This window comes from Bos javanicus, chromosome 3, assembly GCF_032452875.1.
Source record: "Bos javanicus breed banteng chromosome 3, ARS-OSU_banteng_1.0, whole genome shotgun sequence".
Lineage (NCBI taxonomy): Eukaryota > Metazoa > Chordata > Mammalia > Artiodactyla > Bovidae > Bos > Bos javanicus.
In genome coordinates, this window is record NC_083870.1 from 98,391,437 (window position 1) to 98,412,131 (window position 20,695).

The 20,695-nt window shown below is 40.8% G+C and overlaps 1 protein-coding gene across 3 annotated transcripts in view; it reads right to left on the reverse strand.

The window, feature by feature from the left end:
• The window catches only part of LOC133244624 (selection and upkeep of intraepithelial T-cells protein 9-like), a 36,951-nt gene extending 26,472 nt beyond the window's left edge, over window positions 1-10,479 (reverse strand). The window contains exons 1-2 of one of the 3 annotated variants that reach the window (XR_009735458.1): window positions 9,700-10,479; window positions 4,590-4,786 (exon numbers count right to left, since the gene is read on the reverse strand). The gene's annotated coding sequence lies outside the window, so the exon portion shown is untranslated. Of the gene's footprint in view, window positions 1-4,589; window positions 4,787-6,725; window positions 6,895-8,303; window positions 8,884-9,699 lie in introns of those variants that run through there. The other 2 variants (XR_009735459.1, XM_061412055.1) reach the window with 2 other exon arrangements.
• Between the last annotated feature and the right edge of the window lie 10,216 nt (window positions 10,480-20,695).

Here is a 20,695-nt window from a genome sequence, read left to right on the forward strand (position 1 = left end):
TTACAGGTGGATTCTTTACAGTCTGAACCACCAGGAAAGCCACTGAAATCTCTTAACAGCATTAAATTAAGGATTTAAGTATTTATGACATATTGACTATGCCAAAGCCTTTGATTGTGTGGATCACAATACACTGTGGAAAATTCTGAAAGAGACGGGAATACCAGACCACCTGACCTGCCTCTTGAGAAACCTATATGCAGTTCAGGAAGCAACAGTTAGAACTGGACATGGAACAACAGACTGGTTCCAAATAGGAAAAGGAGTATATCAAGGCTGTATATTGTCACTCTGCTTATTTAACTTCTATGCAGAGTACATTATGAGAAACACTGGACTGGAAGAAGCACAAGCTGGAATCAAGATTGCTGGGAGAAATATCAATAAACTCAGATATGTAGATGACACCACCCTTATGGCAGAAAGTGAAGAGGAACTCAAAAGCCTCTTGATGAAAGTGAAAGAGGAGAGTGAAAAAGTTGGCTTAAAGCTCAGCATTCAGAAAACGAAGATCATGGCATCTAGCCCCATCACTTCATGGGAAATAGAAGGGGAAATAGTGGAAACAGTGTCAGACTTTATTTTTTGGGCTCCAAAATCACTGCAGATGATGATTGCAGCCATGAAATTAAAAGACGCTTATTCCTTGGAAGGAAAGTTATGACCAACCTAGATAGCGTATTCAAAACCAGAGACATTACTTTGCCAACTAAAGTCCCTCTAGTCAAGGCTATAGTTTTTCCAGTGGTCATGTATGGATGTGAGAGTTGGACTGTGAAGAAGGCTGAGAGCCAAAGAATTGATGCTTTTAAACTGTGGTGTTGAAGAAGACTCTTGAGAGTCCCTTGGACTGCAAGGAGATCCAACCAGTCCATTCTGAAGGAGGTCAGCCCTGGGATTTCTTTGGAAGGAATGATGCTAAAGCTGAAACTCCAGTACTTTGGCCACCTCATGCAGAGAGTTGACTCATTGGAAAAGACTGTGATGCTGGGAGGGATTGGGGGCAGGAGGAGAAGGGGATGCCAGAGGATGAGATGGCTGGATGGCATCACTGACTCAATGGATATGAGTTTGGGTAAACTCCAGGAGTTGTCGATGGATGGGAAGACATGGCATGCTGCAGTCCATGGGGTCACAAAGAGTCGGACATGACTGAGTGACTGAACTGAACTGAAGGACATATTTGGATATATACCTCTAAGAAATTCTTTTGAAATTGTCAAGGTGACATGCAAGAGAATGTTTCTGACATAAGAAGAAGGCTAGAAGCAGTCTCTGTAATAATCATTTCAACAATGGGGAAGAAAAAGCTATCTGCAGGAGAAATACAAAGGAAAACGCTCCAAGGCATATAATGACTAAATTGCTTAAAAATAAAAGTAGCCAGAGAAATGAGACATGTTAATTACAGGGGCCAAAAGATGAGAATCACTACTGACTTCTTAATAGAAGTGAAACAAGACATAAGAATACAGAAATGAGTAACAGGCTGCAAGAAAGAAAAAAAAGTCAGCCTTAACCTCTGTATCAAGTTAAAATGTAAGTCAGAAATCTTCAGAAAAATTAAAGCAGAAAGAATTCTTTGCCTGCATTTCTAGGCTACCAGAAGTATAAAATGAAGTTTTCAGGATGAAGGAATATTATTCCATATGTAAATTCCAATTTATCAGAGGAGAAAAGTTCTAGAAATAGTAAATGGGTGGGTAAATTTAAGACATCTTCTTCTCTCTTAATTGTCTTTCTTAAAATACTATTGGCTGATTACTGAAAAATACAAATATGATTTCAAATAAATTTCTCTAAATTAAGTGACCTAACATAGCCTAGACAGCATATTCAAAAGCAGAGACATTACTTTGTCAACAAAGGTCCATCTAGTCAAGGCTATGGTTTTTCCTGTGGTCATGTATGGATGTGAGAGTTGGACTGTGAAGAAGGCTGAGAGCCGAAGAATTGATGCTTTTGAACTGTGGTGTTGGAGAAGACTGTTGAGAGTCCCTTGGACTGCAAGGAGATCCAACCAGTCCATCCTGAAGGAGATCAGCCCTGGGATTTCTTTGGAAGGAATGATGCTCAAGCTGAAACTCCAGTACTTTGGCCACCTCATGCGAAGAGTTGACTCATTGGAAAAGACTCTGATGCAGGGAGGGATTGGGGGCAGGAGGAGAAGGGGACGACAGAGGATGAGATGGCTGGATGGCATCACTGACTCGATGGACGTGAGTCTGGGTGAACTCCGAGAGCTGGTGATGGACAGGGAGGCCTGGCGTGCTGCAATTCATGGGGTCGCAAAGAGTCAGACACGACTGAGCGACTGAACTGAACTGAAACAGTCATAATAAGCTAAGAAAGATAAGATCAAATAGGGAATTTTTTAAATCCCTATGAAATAAAAAATCACGTTCTCTTCTCTGATGTAAAAATATATTTATATATAATACAGTTGATAACATGCAGAAATAAAAAAGAATAACAGTAGCACAAAAATGGGGTGAGAAGAGAACAGAAGTCTACTCTTGGGTGTTTCTTATGTTATACATTAACTGACATGATATTTTAAAGTGTACTTTGACAAGTTAAAGATGTATATTTCAAAGCAAATGCAACCATTAAAAATCCATAATTAATAAGAAAGTAGTAGAATGCTAAAAGATGCTCATCTAGCATAAAACAAGGTATAAAAGGAAAATATAAGAGACTTCAAACTAGATAAAAGTGAGGTATCATATCATTATATTATTATAATTTTAAATTAAATATAAATACACAAAAAGTTTAAAAGTAAATGCTTGAAAAAATATATACTTTGTGAACAGCAAACATATTAATATCTTACTATATTAATATCAGGCAACATAGACTTCAGAACAAACAATATTAACAGAGATAAAGAGGAACAGTACAAAGTGATGAAATGCAATTTATCAAGAAAACATAGAAATCATAAATGTGTATACTTCTAGCTAAAGACATTCAAAAGACATAAAGCAAAACCTGACCAAACTAAAAAGAGAAATAATCAAATCCGCAACTATGTTGCACATTTTAACCCTTCTCTTTCAGTATTTGATAGAAAAAGTAAAGAGAAATAAGGACTTTTAAATCCTATAAAAAATTAACACTATATTTACAAAAGATTATACACAAGTCAGTATAAAACACTAATTTTTCCTGCATGGAAATAGTATACCAAAAACTGGGGACAGAGCATAAGAAGTGAGAGAGCTCTTCCCTAAGGTACACAGGACCTTCCTCAAGTGCAAAATAGTAGCTGCTGATGATTGAAGAAAACATGAGAGAAATTCTTTCAAGAAACTCCTTCCAAAGTTTATACAGAAACCAAGCTTAATATCAAAAGCCAAGCAGGTTTTTGAGGAGTAAATTGACATAGTGCATACAAAATGATATGGGAAAGTTCAGGATATTGAATAGACAAACAATTTTTAAAAGAACAAAGTTAGAGGCATCATTTAAATTCAAGATGTATTATATTATTTAAATTCAAGATATATTATAAAACCATTATAGATATATAATGGTCAGAGGGATTGATACATATGTTAGTAACTGATTTTTGACAAAAAATTTTGTCAAAAAATTTGAACAAAAAATTTAGATGCATTTTTAGACTGTATTTTATTTCACTGATCCATCTGTGTGTCTTTACAGCAGTCGAACACTGTTTTAATTAGTGTAATTTCATATTGAGCTTTGAAATCCAATTGCCCAACTCAGTTCTTCTTTTTTGTAAATCATCATGTAAATATCTACAAATTTGGATAAAAGGCATCCCATTTTCTACAAACAACTATTCTCCTTTAGGGAACCAACTTCTGGGCTGTTCCTGGACTCTAATAGACACTAGTAGCCTGATAAGGAGACAGTGGATAATCATAAAGATCTACACTGGCTCATGAACACCACCTGGTCAGAATCGTGGACTAAACCAAGTTGTAAGATTAGTGACGACTGAGAAGTTACATGTGTGAATTCACCTCTTACAATGAGCACAAAGTATGAGCACATTTGCGAGTTATTTGCATGTCATCCAACGTTGCCTATTAGGGGAAGCCCTCAATTAGCCACGTGAGTAAGGTGCCCATCCTGTGAACATCCATCAGTCTCTTTTATGAGCAACACTGGTACTTGTTTAATAGGCTCAAGTATTTGCAGTGGGATGTGGGGTAATGCATGAGCTCAACAAGATGGATTTTCCCTCCGCATGGCTTCTGCCTATTGGAACCATTGATCTCCCAACTGTCAATACCCAGGATTAAACATTAAGCCCCATATCTTCAGCTAATGTCCTGCATGACAAATCATTCTCCACTAATTTATTGTATTGGACCTCTGCCACCCTAAAGAAAAGGAAAATTTGTTTTCACTGGATGGGATAATTATCCCTACGTGTGTTTGCCTTCCTTGGCTACAGTGGTTCTGCCAGCATCACCAAGAACAGACGCAACAATGCCTTATTGTCACTGTGGTGTTCCTTACAAAGTATTAATATAGTTTCTAATTGAGGAACTTATTTCACCATAAAAGAAGTGGAGTGATGAGTTCCTACCTATGGGATCTGTGGAACTTACCATATTCTCCTTCACACAGAAGCAGCTGATGTTATAGATCACTGGAATGGCCTATTGAAGACTCTTGTTACGGTGCTAGCTGGAAAGCACTATGCACACAGCTGCAACGCTACTTCATAAATTGCCGTTCTTTTTCTGAACCAATGACTTGCAAGTGGTGCTTTTTTATTCCATTTCCAAAATATCTAGGTTTAAGACTAGAGAAACAAAGATAGAAGAGATTTCTTTTACTATCACACCCAATAATCCACATTCCTACTCTTGCTTTCTATTCCCACAATTCTGAACTATGTTAGGTTAAAGACCTTCTCAAGGAAGGAATAACATCATAAAAGTAAGCAGTGTTTGCCTGGTGACATGTAAGTGGAGATTGCCACCTAAATGACTTGGGCTCTCTATGCCACTGAAAGTGAAATTTCCTCAGTCATGTCCAGCTCTTTGTGACCCCCATGGACTATACAGTCCATGGAATTCTCCAGGCCAGAATATTGGAGTGGTAGCCTTTCCCTTCTCCAGGGGATCTTCCCAACCCAGGGATCAAACCCGCCCACACTGCAGGTGGATTCTTCATCAGCTGAGCCACCAATCAACAGGGAAATAAAAAGATATTGAAATAAGGGTACAAGGGACTTCCTTGGTGGTCCAACGGCTAAGACTCCACACTCCCAATGCAGGGGTCTCGAGTTCAATTCCTGGTCAGGGAACTAGATCCCACGTGCCGCAACTAAGAGTTTACATGTCACAACTAAAGATCCTGCATACTGCAAGGAAAATCAAAGATCCCTCATGCCACAACTAAGACCTGACACAGACAAATAAATAAATAAGTAAGAATATTAAAGGGAAACAGATACCATCAAGGCAGAGAGAATCCAGGGGATTCTCTTGAATACATCTAATTACTTCAAGGTCAGTAGTACATGCTAATTAAAGACCACAGTAATAAAGGCAAGACTGCTAAAGACTCAGATGCTTTAGGAATAAAGATTAGTGTCTCCCCACATTGGAAAGACTGATGTTGAAGCTGAAATTCCAATACTTTGGCCACCTGATGTGAAGAACTGACTCATTTGAAAAGACACTGATGCTAGGAAAGATTGAAGGTGGGAGGAGAAGGGGATGACAGAGGATGAGATGGTTGCATGGCATCACTGACTCAATGGGCATGAGTCTGAGTAAACTCTGGGAGTTGGTGATGGACAGGGAGGCCTGGCATGCTGCAGTCCATGGGGTCGCAAAGAGTCGGACACGACTGAGCAAATGAACTGAACTAAAGAGCCCCAATACTCAGAAGTGAGGGGAAATGGAATATGGACTAGATAGAGGAAAAGTTATAAATGTTATTTATAGCTTCATAACTAGTTTCTGACATGAGCAATGTAGCAGCAGTACCTTCTTTCTCTCTTATTGGGGAGGTATTATAAGCATACTCCATGTAACTTCTTCCTCAGGGACTAGGTAAAATTGTACTTGAAATACGGGAAATCAGAGTTGATTAGAAGGCTTGCTATTCTAAGAACTATGTCATATATGTCAGATATGAAATCATATATATATAAAATATGTATTATATATACATATATAGGCATATATATATATATATATGCTTGCAGGAGAATCCCATGGACAGAGGAGCCTGGAAAGCTACAGTCCATAGGGTCACACAGAGTCAGACATGACTGAAGTAACTTAGCACTCATGCACATATATATATTATATCTGCATTTTCTCCATTAATGGAATATGAACGTGTCCTATCTGTAGTGACCTGTGTCCATTACCCTGTGGCGCACCGACTCCTGGCCTTCTACGTTTTTGAAGATGCTTGTGCTTGTGCTCAGTCGCTTCAGTTCAGCCCTCCAGGCTTCTCTGTTCATGGGATTCTCCAGGCAAGAATATTGCAGTGGGTTGCCATGCCCTCCTGCAGGGGATCTTCCCGACTCAGGGATCGAACCCATGTATCCTGCATCTCCTGCTTTGCAGGTGGATTCGTTACCACTGAGATACCAAGGAAGCCCATTTCTAAAGATGGCAGGCACTTAAATCTAAGAAAGACCAGGTTAAATGAACCTGGTCGTAAGGAAAAATCAGAATGAATCATTGTCTTAAAGAAGAATAAGTAATCCTTTTTCTTACCCTGAACCTGATACACTTCTCCTGCACTTCCTATTGCTGTTAGTGTCCATAACCAAACGGATAAAAACAAGGCCACCATGATTTCTGCATCTGCTTTTCCCAGCATCTCTTTGTCTCGGAACTCATTGTTTTTCATTGTGAATTTTCCCAAAATGAACCAGTAGCAAACTTCCCTTCATGGAGCAGAGCAGGAGAAAATAATGTAAGGAAAAACAGACCAGAGCTCCAGGTATGTTTCTAATCAGCAGCCATGTTTAAAAACAACTGGACTATGAGGATCTTTTACTTTTATCTAGCTTGCTTCACTCTTTCTATTTCATATTCAGTACTCCATTTCATTTGTTTATGTTCTCCAGTTTCTTCATCTCTTCTTTTTTTTTTTTTAAATATTCTTACTCAAGTCTTTCTCAAGGGCAGTAGAAAAGTTCTAGTATACATATATACAAATAATATATATAATATACATTTTAGAAAACTTCTGAATTTTTGCCTAACTAAAAAATTTATAACACTTTGATTCTACTTGTTTGACTTAGTATGAATAGAATGCTAGATTTCTAATTTTAAAAAAATAGATATGTGACAAGCAACAAAGGTTTACTGTATGGCATGGGGAATTATAGTTAATATCTTGTAATAAGCTATAATGGAAAATAATTTAAAAAATAATACATGTGTATATGCATAACAGAATCACAAAAAATTCTACCTTTTGAAGTTTAGTAATGTTTATCTTTTTACCAGTTTTTCTAAATGTCCTATGGACATCTAATAATAATGTTTGAGATTCAAAATTTTAAATATATTTGTGTAGGATATAAAATTAATATAAACAGAAATCTACTATATTTAAATTATTAATGACAAAATTCAAGATGCTCCTATTATTTTTTCTGCACTTGATAAAAAGTTCTCAGAGAAATTTTAATATGCCTCACTATGATTATATATTTTTTTGTTTTTCCCTTATATCTCTTCTTATTTTTGCTTTGTGTGTCTTTGTTTCTTTGTTGTTAGGTGTATCATCATTTATGATGTCTATCTTCTTTGTGAATTATACCTTTTATTATTAAAAATATTCATCTTTGTTTCATTTTTTAAAAAATTATAGAATGGAACCTAGATTGGAAGAGGATTAGACTACCCACCCACCTATGACTTAATCCATCCAAAATTTTGACAAATCCTTCCTCTTTCTATGTTCCCAGAAACACCACCTTGGTAACTGCTGCTGCTGTGCAGCGAGAACAGAGTGAGGCAGGACTGCACTAGCAGCCAGCTTACTCTCGGTGAGTGGTTCAAATGAGCATCCTCTAGTCAAGCCAAGGCAAGTCAACAGTAGCATAGGTATATCCAAGCATCAGCCAAATTCCTAAATGAAGGAAATCCCCTCTCTGGTATCACATTACAGAGCTTGACTTGGTCTTTTTTGTTTGTCTGGTATAACTCTCCTGCTTCTGGAACTGGAAATTTGTATCATCAATTATCACTGTCTTCTGAAATCCTAAAGAAAGTAAAATAACCCTCACATTTTGGGTAAAGAGAAGGAATTAATCAGAGAAGGGATTTGACTCTGACCTGTTGTCAGTTATGGTCAAGAGGTTAGAAGACATTAGGTATATCGAAAGTTTGAGTCCAGAGTCAGGATGTGACTTCTTATCACTTCTAATCACTATGCTTGCCCATCAGAGTTCCAGTGGTTCATGCTTAAAGAATCTCAGGGCATAACATGGTCACAACCAAACAGACATTTTTCCCCTTTTGGAGCTTTCCCTTTTGTGTCTTGCTTGTGTCTGTCAGGGATCTTTCAGTCTCTCAACGGTGACCTTTTAGAGATTTCTAACTCATAAAGCCCACTGGACTCTAGACAGCAGATCCAATAGCCCCTTCCAGGTTATTATGACAAAGCACAGAGGCAGTTCAGGGCTAGGTCTTAATGAGATAAAAGAACAGTTATAATAAGAAAATATGTGAGAAAACCTGTGGGTGTAAAGGTACTGTCAGAAATTATTATTTTATACTGTAAGATTTCAGACAGGTGGAGTAGTTTCTGATGATGACAACTGAGCTCTAAGAAGGCTAGTAATTTCAGCTCCTTATCACCAACAAAATTGCTGGCTTAATGTAAGAACCAAATGAGCTTGTTAGTGCTCCCTGCCCAACCATCCTCCCCAACCCATATCATCACAGGATCAACCACCTGAAAGGAGATTAATGTTTGAAGAACAAATGCACTGTCTAGAATTTTACTCTAGTATGAGTTTAAGAAAGAGATTTAATCCCTGTGGTAATTGACTTTTGAGAAATTATCTCCATGCAAATTGAGAAAAATGTGAGCTGATGTTGCCATCAACAGATCATAACACCTTGTTCCCTTCTGATGGGCAAAGGAAAGTCATGGGGAAAGAGGCCAGTCGTGTTCGGGGAAATTTCCTTCTCGTGGAAATCACAGGAATGGTTTTCTTAAATAGACATTTTCTTGTGCTGAAATATATAAAAGGAGTTTGTGATAAGTGGATGGGGAGCTTTAAAGAACGTGCTCCCCTCTTAAACTAACAAAATAGAAGATATTGCTGGGGAGTGAGTGGACAAAGAGGAATTCAAGTCAAAGATTTTGCAGTAAAGGTCAAAGAACTTTGAAACCAGGAGTATTGGAAGTCTTCTTCTTAGGGCTATTGAAGCCCCATAAGGCTGTACAAGAACCTGTACTGAACAGAAGCATAATAATTGCTAATAACACCTATCAAGTGCCTACTATAAGTCTTACAATGTTCAGCGTTTTAGACACACCTAACAACTATTCTGCAAGAGAGATATGACTGTCTCAAAGCCTAGGCTGGAGCCAGGCATTGTTATCTTGAATGAATGAGTAGAAGTAGTGTGAAGGTTGGTCAATGTCAAAGGTAAGAAACTTAAAAGTAGTAGTACTACCTTGGTTGAATAATATCAATAAAAAAGAAAAATGGATTTTTACCTGAAAGGAAGAGTGTGACTTCTGAGAAAGCCTGCAGAATGCTGACTCTGCCCCTTGGCTCCGTGGTCCACTGTGGGAGAATTAAGTGGTAGCAATTAGTGACACCCACATGGTGGAAAGTGATTTCCACAGGGCTGAGTCAAGTTTTCTTCCAGGGAGTGGGTTAGTCAAGGTTTGCCAGAGAAACAAAACCGATCAGATGTGTATTCATATAGAGAGAGATTTATTTTACTTATGTAATTGTGTAGGCTGACAAGTCTGAGATCCAGGGCAGGCCAGGAGTATGGACTCTCAGGGAACTTGGTCTTTTAAGGCTTTCAGCTGGTTGGATGAGGCCCAGCCATATCACTGAGGAGAATCTGCTTTACTCAAAGTTTACTGATTTAAATGCTAATTGAATCAAAAAATATCTTTACAGCAACGTCTAGATTGGTGTTTCACCAAACACTGGAAACAGTGATCTACCCAAGGAGCCATATAAAGTCAGCCATGGAGGGAAGTAGTGCCCTCCTCGTGGTCAGGTCACTGACCCTTGCCTTGACCCAAGCCCAGCTTTGTTCCAGTGAGCCCTTCACGTAGCATCACAATGAAGCCTATTCTAGCCTATTGTTGACAATCGATTTAGATGTGGAGGTTCATCTAGCAAACAAAAGAGAACAGAACCCAGCAATGACAACCTCCCTGCCCAGTCTGTTCTTTGGGGCTATTTCAGTTGATTCTCTGAGCTGCTGGATCCTGAACCCTGCCAGCCTGCTGAAATATAATAACTATCTGCTCAACATCCTCATCTGAACTAGATCCTACCCTTTTCTCTTACTGACTTCCAGGATCCCTACTGGGGGAACTTCAAATTCTGATGCCCTTGTGGTCCATGTTGTAAAACCCACACACACCTGGAGAAGGTGAGCAGCATAACAGATTAAGTCACACTGGCCTACTGGCCTAGGTTATAATCTTGACATCGATTTTCTGTGTGCTGCGTGACCTGCAGCAAGGCTTTATTAAAAAGTAATATTGATTCTGTTCTCAAAGTGTTATTGTATTAAATGGAACTAAGTCTTCTGTTAATGTAACCAAACTACCACACTGCTGAACAAACGTCACTGCTGAGTTAGTTAAGTATGAATGTGAAGGAATACGTGTGTGACTTTGACATCCCACCTGCATTCATCTGAGACAAAGAAACTTAGGGACTACAGTCCTGCTCACCACTCAGCCAGAAAAGCTTGATTATCATAGCTTTTATACCAAACACAATAACTCTGAATAAACATGGAAGCATGGACCATTTATTAAATTTTTATTGGAGTATAGTTGCTTTACAATGCTGTGTTAGTTTCTACTGTACAGTTTGTGAATCAGCTAAACATATACATATATCTCCTCTTTTTTGGATTTCCTTCCCATTTAGGTCACCACAGAGCATTGAGTAGAGTTCCCTATGTTATACAGTAGGTTCTCATTAGTTATTTATTTTATACATAGTATCAATGGTATATATTCATCAATCCCAATCTCCAAATTCATCCCACTCCCCTTTCCCCCTTGGTATCCATAAGTTTGTTCCCTATGTCTGTGTCTCTATTTACTTTTTAAAGATTTCTTAAAATGGTAAGTTCTTCCTTTTGCAATTACATCTTATATGATAATAATTATGCGTCTAAATAGTCGAATCTAGGGCATGTAAGAGAAATAGATTTTTATTCTTACGTCTTTTTGCCTGCACCATTACACTACTGAGTTCTGGTTCCCCTGAGAGCTAGAAAAGGAAACACTTCTGAATATTCAAGAAGAAAAAGGGAGGGAAGCATGAGAGACATGTTACTTCTAACCCACTGCTCCAACACATTTCCTTCCATAGTAGAATCCAATGATGAGGAAGACAATCGGTAAAGTTTAAGGGCAGGAATTACAGTTTTCACAAGGTCTCTGCAGACCTAACATATGTGGAACGGTGTGTTATCGTAAGTAAGCCTTGCTCTAGCTGAAATATCGTGTAAGATGGGATGGTAAGTGGGGAGTTTAAAGGAGCATAGCAGAAATTCCCTTGCCAGATAGAGGTTGGACTGAAAGGAGGATATAAACAGAGCCTAGAAGAGAATCCAGGTCATTCCTGGATGTGACTATAGTGACTGAAAGGTAAAAAGAAAGGAATGATTGGTAATAACATCTATTTCCCCTGGCACTGACATTCCCTCATTTTTGTATGCTGCTCGATTATTTCAGTTCACATCCCTGCCCTAGATCTGCCTGGAATCCCATCTTCTCTGGGATGGACTACTAACTGGTCATGGTAGAAAAGAGACTGCCTCAACTGATCATAGACTAGGTTTGATTTGCTAATATGTATTTAGAATATGTTGATCTATGTTGATCTACATAAAATTGTCATTTTTCTAGGTTAAAATGATTAAATATCAGCAATTGCATGTTGTTCATACAACTTGGGTCATTAATAGCCTGTCACTCTTCTGTTTTATACTGATTTTATCAAGTTTGATATAAATATTATATTGGAGTGTTCACAAGTCTTAATTTTTTTATGTATTAATATAATCTTTGCATTTGTTTTTATCGTTCAGTCTCTAAGTTGTGTCTAACTCTTTGTAACCCCATGGACTGCAGCACACCAGCCTTCCCAGTCCTTCACTATCTCTTGGAGTTTGCTCAAACTCACATCCATTGAATTGTTGATGTCATCCAACCATCTCATCCTCTGTCGCCCCCTTCTCTTTCTGCCCGCAGTCTTATCCAGCATCAGGGTCTTTTCCAATGAGTCAGCTCTTTGCATCAGGTGGCCAAAGGATTAGAGCTTCAGTTTCAGCATCAGTCCTTCCAATTAATATTCAGGATTGATTTCCTTTAGGATTGACTGGTTTGATTTCCTTGTTGTCCAAGGGACTCTCAAGAATCTTCACCAGCATCACTTCCTCTTTAAATATTTTGTAGACTATAAAAAGTTCGATCCCTGGGTCAGGTAGAGTCCCTGGAGAAAGAAATGGCAACTCACTCCAGTATTCTTGCCTAGAGAATCCTTAGGACAGCGGAGCCTGGCAGGCTATAGTCCATGGGTTTGCAAAGAGTCAGACATGACTGAGCACACACACACATTAAAATCGCTTGCTTTTGAAATTTACTTTATGGGTTGGTCGAAAGGTTTATGATTTTTGGCATTCATCATTCACAGTTTTTACGTCATTTTGTGCTGATTTGGTCAAATCTCTGTGTGTAGAAATTTTTCAATTTTATTTAAACTTTTAATTTTATTGATATGGTCCCTGGAATGTTGTGCATGGTGACATCCAAGCAGCCCATGGAATTCAAGGTGGTGCTGCTGAGCCTTGGCTCCCCACAGTGGCGAGCCCTTGCCCACTTCAGGCCTCCTGTCTCTGAATGCCAAGCCACTGCTGCTACTGTCGCTGCTTCAGACACAGACCCCATTCCAACTAGCTATGTATCTAGTTCCTCAACCAGGGATTGAATCTGTTACCCCTGCCATGGAAGTGCAGTTTCTTAACCGTGGAACCTAGAGTTTGTCATACAGAGTGAAGTAAGTTAGAAAGAGAAAAACAAATATCGTGTATTAACACATATACATAGAATCTAGAAAAATGGTACTGGTGAACATATTTGCAGGGCAGAAGTAGAGATGCAGACCTAGAGAATGAACTTCATGGATATAGCCGGGGATGGATAGGGTGGGACGAATTGAGAGTAACACTGACATATATACTCTACATATATACACTACTATGTGTAAAATAGCTAGTAGTGGGAAGCTGCTGTATAGCACAGGGAGCTTAACTTGGTGCTCTGTGATGACCTTAGAGGAATGGGATGGGGTGGGGTGGGAGAGAGGCTCAAGAGGGAGCGGGTATATGTATACATATGGCTGAGTCATGTTGTTGTACAGCAATTATACTCCAACTAAAAAATAAAGAATAAAAAAAATAAAGAATATAGTTGTTATTGAAGATGGAGACATATAGAAGTTGTTCACAAAGAAGCTTGTACTTTGGAAAGTCAGCCTCACTCCTCAGCACTGACAGTACTCACAGTTCTCCAGCTTTCTCATGGATGAAGAAGGATGAGCCCACCTACTCTGACAAATTGGAATAATATGCTGCTATTATTATTATTATTATCATCGCTTCAGTCGTGTCCAACTCTGTGCGACCCCATAGACGGCAGCCCACCAGGCTCCCCCATCCCTGGGATTCTCCAGGCAAGAACACTGGAGTGGGGTGCCATAATATGAGTGTCTCTTAAAAGATGATGAAGATGAAATTCAGGAGGAGTATGAGCAAATCCTCAACACCAATCTAGCAGAACAATTTGAATCTTTTGTGAAATTCACACAAGATCAGATTATGCAACATGTGAAACAAAGCCAACAAGCTACATGTCCTGAACATTTCTTGCATATCTGGGTACCAGTTTTGACCTCATGAGATAGTTGCTGCACACTTTCTACAACTGCTTCGATATCACATTTCAGCTCCAACTTTGCATCCTGAGAACGCTTATACATTTCTGCAGGTCCATTTTATACAACTGGAAAGACCTTTAAACTTTCTGGTTGCCACAAGCATATTTTTCTTTTCTGCTCATCAAATATACAGCTGTGCCCTACTGTGAGAGATTTTGCAAACAAAAATACCTGGAGCAGCAGTTTAGCAAAAATATGCCCTCACTGGCACTCAACAAATGGGTTCCCCAAGCACAATTCTGGAAGTGTATGAAAGTGAGTGTATATATGTCTATGTATTTTAAGTTGTATGTGTGCTCAATCATGTGCAACTTTTTGTGATTCCCTGGACAGTAGCCCACCAAGTTCCTCTGTCCAAGAAATTTTCCCAGAAAGAATACTGAAGTGAGTTGCCATTTCCTACTCCAGGGGAATCCTCCCAACCCAGGGATCGAACCCACCTCTCTTGCATCTCCCCCATGGGCACACAGGTTCTTTACCACTGTGCCACCAGGGAAGCCCAGATATTTTAAATTATTATTTTTATTGTGCAAATATTTTTGATTTGGGGGATTCTGGTTGTGAATTTTATGCACAACAGTTATGGTTAAAAATATTTGCTTGGTCTACAGAAGATTGTTAATGTTTTGTGATGATATAAGTTATAACAGTAAATTGTTTTGTGTGTAGGTATTATTAATACTGGGACTATTTTCAGATACAGAATATGAATCATAAGTTAGGATGAACATCAGACGTGATTATGATGACACAGCAAAGATCCGTGGTCCTAGGTATACAAATCCATGGTGAGGAATTAGAACAAACCCGAGACAGGATATTTGACACCTTACTCTTCCTAGTCGTGTTAGAACATGATTTTTTGATTCCAAGCCTTGAAACACCCATGTGGAATCTGTGCTCACCTCGTGTACACAGGAGCTCCCTGGACACTGAACCTCTCAGAAGAGTCTCCTCTGTGGCAGGAGCATCAGGGTTTGCTTGGGAGCACAACAAAGGTGGGCATAGGGCTGGGCCAGGCCCCGGACCCACTGCTCCTCGGAAGGTTGACTCTTTGCAACCCCATGGACTGTAACCTGCCAGGCTCCTCTATCCATGGGATTTCCCAGGCAAGAATACTGGAGTAGGCTGCCATTTCCTTCTCCAGGGGATCTCCCTGACCCAGAGATTGGACCTTCGTCTCCTCACAGTTATATCCTCAGTGCCTCTACCAATTCTTGTAACAGGAGAGGTGCTCGGATATTCATTGAATAAGGGCATGACCATGAGACACTGAGCAGGGTGAGGAGAAGGAGAGATGCTTTGACTCCAGCACAAAATTCAACCAGCCCAGGCTACGCTTTGTTCCCACAACTTCTCATCTAACCTCAAATCCACTTGCTTCTCTCCATGGCTAGAGAATTAAAGATGACAGGGTGTCTTTAACGGCTCTTGCCTCACCTCCTGTTCCTTTACTCCTGATTTGTTGTTTGTTACATCTTTTGGTATATTTCAGAGTCTCTGCTTTTCATGATCTTTCCAAACACGATATTCATGACTGTGATCTTGACTCAGCCTTACTTTCATCCTGTCTACTGATCTATGTTTCAAGAGTAGAATGAGTAACAGTAAAGGGGAATAAACATGGAATTGAAGAAGACAGTTTTTCTCTGCTTGTCACTGGAGACAAAACAGTTATTTTACTCCAGGGAAGGGCTGTGCTGGGATCTTATCCTCTCTCAGCCTCATAGTCCAAGGCTTGATGCTCTGCAAGGATCCAGAGAGGTGGTGGAATCACCAGAAAGACTGTCTCAAAAGCATCTGTGTCATCTGATCAAATATGTATCATACAGGATGCCAGGCTGTTCAGTTTCAAATGACAGGGGAGCCTTGTGTATTTCAGTCCATGGTTTCACAAAGAGTGGGACACAACTTAGCAACTGAACAAAAACAAAACAGGCTGAGAGGAGGTGTACATGGATGAAGTAAGAATAAACAAGATTAAAAAACATGTTTTTCCCCCCTCTGGCATTTTATTAACCATCAGTGGACATCCTGACCTAGAGAAACATAGTTGGATGCAAATTCGGACAGACATTGGCCGGAGCCGCTGGTTGAGTTCCTTTGAAAGCCAAGCTGCAAAGGCTAAAAAATACATGAGTGCCATCTAGAGGTAAAATTCACAGGGCAGGCTTTTAAAAGTCTGCTGTTAGAAAAGGAGTAACAGAGATATGCTCCCAGAGACCCCCTAATCCTGGCAGTCTGATGGATGTCATTAAGGAATTTTTTTCACATCTTGGGTCAACATCTGCCTCCATTTTCCCTGACCACTGCAGACCACAGCAACCTCCCTTTCTCTGACTTTTTCTAAGATAGTTTATTTATCATCAATTCAGTTCCAAGTCAGAGCACTTTCAATCTTCAACAAATATTTTTTAACATATTCTTTGATCCAGACTGATCAACAAGGAGACTGCCTGCTGACTCACAACCAGTCAGCCCTGGGGCTGGAGGGGCACTGTGCAACCTCCGGTCCCCTTGGTTGGAGCACACTGTATGTCTCTGAAAAGTGTTCCCTGCCCTTGTCAGGACAGGATCTTCTGAAAACCATGTCCCACCATCTCCAGAACAGGTGAACCTTTGCAGGCAGGTCATTATGCAGTGCAGATCATGGGCTTGAAACTCAGCAGGATGTAATACTGAATCCTAGCTCTGCTACTTACCCAAAGTGCAAACTACCTAATCTTGAGCAAATTACTAAGATTTGATTTTCTACGTTGTTAAATGGAATGATAATAGTTACCTTGTGGTCTTATGGTAAGAATTAGAGACAGTATTTATTATTTATATAGGACCTAGCACAATTCTTGAAACAAAGAAAGTGGTAAGAACTTATTAGCTTTTTCTATCACTCTAATAATAATAAAAATTCAAGCTTTGAGATTAACTCACCTACCTTGCAAAATTGTTGACAGGATTAAATTATGTACACATGTATGATAGACTGCCAAGTGACACGGAACTTAAGATTTTTTTCATCAAGAGAAATTGCCAGTGATTTCTGACACACACTGTTTTTATCACCTTGAAGTAGATCTTTGGTTTTCCTTTGAACACTTTAGACACACCTCTTAGTTATCACAAACGAAAGGCACCAAGTACACACTGAGATGTGGGATGGGATGTGATAGAACACCTTCAGGTTCACAAAGACTGTTCTTTGCAAGACCTCCCAAGATCTGACCACTTAAAAGAAGGAGATAAACTTGCCTGGAGTTGAGGAATCTCCAGGAAGATTACAGTCTCCTTGACGGACGGACTGCACTTGGAAGCATCACTCCACCCTCTGTGCTACGTGACGTTCTCGAAAGTTCTTGATACTCTTGGACCTCAAGGGAGGTAGATATTCTAGGAGGGTAGACTTGAACAATTAATTAAGAAGTGAAACGTCTTGTAAACCTTATTGATGCCTCAGACTGGCGAAGAGGATCATTTAAACATTGCATCTGGATGATGGTAGTGCTCAGTCAGTGGGGGTTCTATAAAACTGAAGCTAGAGCTCATTTCACTTAAAAGCAGGCTCATCCGGGTCCCTGTAGCATCCTCTCTGTGATACCCACTCTCTGGTTCGGCCAGAGCGCTCTCAGGATGGAGGGAGAGACTGCAGGGCAGAGAGGCAGGCCAGGCTGCCAGACGCAGACGCAGCTCAGAATTCTGAAATGTTCTTCACACGCTCCTCCCCTTCAATGCACGAGGTTCTCTAGCAGGGAGGCATGTCTCAAAACAACACTTACCCTTTGGATATTTCTAATATGAACTAGCTGGAAGTGGTGCATCTGAAGAGCAGCTGCCCAAGCTGCAGACCGTTCTTCCTTTCTCTTTCCCTTTTCCCCACCACTGTTCTGTTTCTGGCACAGGATACAGGGAGAACAAACAGGGGAGGGAATGAAGTAATAGTTCTTATGGACGTGACAAAGTCCAGAGGCCTCCAATGTCTCTTGAGTGTGTTGTACTTTCTCTCCCGGTGGACTTCCTGTGTTTGCTACATGAATAATGCACTTTTAAGCACTTGAAACAACACAATGGCAACCTTAACAAAACGGCAATTTGAAGGTAAACTGCCATCACTAATTTGCATCTCAGCAGCGCAGCCTTCTTTTAATGCACACTTAATTACATTAGAGGCACGGGGGATAAATCATATTCTCATGGCCCGTTGATGGGATTACCCCACAGACACAAACATCCAGAACTATCTTGAGGTTTATTGGTGACAAATATCAGCCCATTGTCCTAATGGTGAAATAACATCATCTACTACTACAGGATACAAATTAAATTTAGTGAAATACCTTAAAAGCAATCTCAGAATTACAGGCAATGGGAGTTTGGGGGTTCGGAAAAATAACCCACGCCTTTTTCAGCCGTGGCAACATACTGTAATCACCTGGGGAAATTTTAAAAAATAGCAATGCACAGGCCCCACCTCAGACCTATTAAGTCAGAATCTCTAGGGAGAGAGCCCAGTTATCAGGATATTTTCAAACTTCCCAGGTGATTAATAAGTACAGCCTAGAATGAACAGCACCAACATAAATCAACTCTGTGATTTTGCAGGCGGAGGCTCGAGGCCCTCCGGTGGAGGGTAACTGATTTGTGTAGGGCTCCCAGGGGTGGCTGGAGAGCAGAGTCTGGAGCCTCGAGCTCTGCCAGGCTGGCACTCTTCCCTCATTGGTTCTCCCTTTACCCTGTGTCTGCCTTATCAGTAAACAGAGGATGTGAAAGCCATCAAGCCACTAAAGCTGCCCTGAGGGGGAGCCCTGAGGGAAGTCCAGTGTGTGTGTGTGTGTGTGTGTGTGTGTGTGTGTGTGTGTGTTCAGTCATGGCCGACTCTTGGCAACCCTTAGTCTGCCAGGCCCCTCTGTCCACAGACCTTTTCAGGCAAGAATACTGGAGTGGGTTGCATTTCCTCATCCAAGGTATCTTCTTCCTCCAAGGGATCTTCCTGACCCAGGGATCAAACCCCGGTCCTCTGTGTCCCCTGCAGGTGAATTCTTTAACCCGCTGAACCATCGGGTAAGCCCTGGCGGAGACAAAGGGACTGCATGCAGCTAAGTCCTCAGCTACAGCAGCCCTGCCCTCCCCACCACTGGTGAACTCAGAGGGAACTCAGGGTGGAAAAGGATAGGATGCTGGCCCTGGGTAGCTAAGGTGTATATCCAAGGAATGATTTCAATAAGCCCAGAGTTTTGCACCTTCCCATGCACAGAAAAGCACTAAACTCCTTAACTCAAGATATCTGGTTTTCTTTAATTAACAGTAATCGTTTGATGTTCAGACTATCTGGCCTTTGTTGCAAAAACTCCCATATATCCTGGCTCCTCCCTTAGCCTGCCAGGCTTGAAGTCCTCAGAATGTCTGCTGAATGAAACAGTTTTCAATATTTAGGTGTGCTTTCCCCCCCCCCCCCCGACCTCCCCAATGGCCCACCTTGGACTCCAAGTCTTATTTCATTCAGTGACTCTTCAGATTAGCACACCTACTGTGTGCCAGAGAACTCCACTGCTGGAATATGCTGTTAGCCAAACGTTTCTCAGGTGGCTCAGTGGTAAAGAACATGCCTGCCAATGCAGGGGACATGGGTTTTATCCCTAGGTCTAGAAGATCCACTGGAGAAGGAAATGGCAACCCATTCCACCATTCAACATTCTTGCCTGGGAAATCCCATGGTCAGAGGAGCCTGGCGGGCTACCATCCATGGGGTTGCAAGAGTCGGACACAACTGAGTGACTGAGCATGCACATACACATCTACTCAGAAACTGTTAATCTTCTACCCTTAGTGCCCAGCCCAGAAAGAGCACATCTGAATGAATGAATGAAGTTTACCCCTGGGCCACAGGCAGCCATACTACTGATCCCAAGTTAACTCTAGGGCAACTAAACAATTACAACAAACCTTTTTCACTGCAGTGATTTTTTCAGTGCTCCTGACAAGCATTGCTCCTCCAAGCCATCTTCTGACTAATCCAACCACAAGAGGGAGCCAAGTGCCCCATTCTTTTTTGCAGAGACCCACAGTTTGGAGGAATCAAGGCGAGGGCAAGCAGATAACAAACTCAGTTGCTAAAGAATCCACCTGCAATGCAGGAGACCCTGGTTCGATTCCTGGGTTCGGAAGATCCCCTGGAGAAGGGAACGGCTACCCACTACAGTATTCTGGCCTAGAGAATTCCTTGGACTGTATAGTCCATGAGGTCACAAAGAGTTGGACACGACCGAGCGACTTTCACTTCACTTCACTTCAAGCGGATTACAGGAAGCCAGTTTGGGGGGAGGGGTCAAGAAATGACCTCTGGCAACATTTCAGGTGCTGTGCTACCCACCCCGAGGAAGGCAGGACGTACCCAGAACTGAGCAGGCTTTTCAGCCAGGCCTACCTGGAGCCTTCCTGGTTGACAGTCCACCTCAGACCATCATCTGTGAAACACAGAAGCTTGTACAAGGAGTCGATGTGGCCAAGGTGTGA